Genomic DNA, 746 nt, shown 5'->3' on the forward strand with positions numbered 1-746 from the left:
ACATCAAACGCTATTCAGGTTATATAGTCCTATGGCTTTTTACATACTTCATTCTTATTACTATATATGTCATACATTAACTTTTTCTCCCACAATTGCAGATGGAAAATCCGTTTTCAGAAACATATAATAATGACTTGGGTCTTTCTTCTCCTGTTACTCCAACCACAAAACGATTACGTAATGATGGTGATGGAGTTCAAGAATCATCAACCAAGCAAAAATCAACATCTAAGGTACCTTACAACATATGAACACATTTAATACTCAAATTGTCATTGAAAGATTATGAATTAAGTTCTTTTACAAATTTTAGGATGCTACAGTTTGTAAAGACAAGGAATCATCACTCCAAGTAAAAAGCATCAACAAAGTTGGTTCCAAAGAAAAGACATTGTGATATGTTATGTCAGTTTCCTTTCATTTTCATGAATGTAAATCATCCCTTTCTGCTTCGTTTTTTTTAATTATGACTTTTTCTACTTTAACGTTTGTAGCTACTTATGTAATTCCACTATGCTGATTAATGTTATTGTTTATTTATGCATTATCTTTTCTCTATTTCCTTTATGTTTCAAAGAGGTCATTGTTTTTTTAAAAACTCAAATTATTAACTATGCGGCATTTCCCACTTAATAACATTAAACATTCGAGATATATATGCTCCCAAAACCAGAAGCCGTTGTAAAACGTCAAACATTATGCTTGCAAAATCAAATGATATCCTCCATCATATTACTTTTGTG

General features: G+C 30.6%; 1 long non-coding RNA gene across 1 annotated transcript; it reads left to right on the forward strand.

The window, feature by feature from the left end:
• The first annotated feature begins 11 nt into the window (after window positions 1-11).
• LOC104774583 lies at window positions 12-550 on the forward strand. The gene is made up of 2 exons (XR_765401.2): window positions 12-236; window positions 317-550. It is a non-coding gene; the product is annotated as an uncharacterized LOC104774583 (long non-coding RNA).
• The last annotated feature ends 196 nt before the right edge of the window (window positions 551-746 follow it).

The sequence above is a fragment of the Camelina sativa genome, unplaced genomic scaffold, assembly GCF_000633955.1.
Source record: "Camelina sativa cultivar DH55 unplaced genomic scaffold, Cs unpScaffold03726, whole genome shotgun sequence".
Classification (NCBI taxonomy): Eukaryota; Viridiplantae; Streptophyta; class Magnoliopsida; order Brassicales; family Brassicaceae; genus Camelina; species Camelina sativa.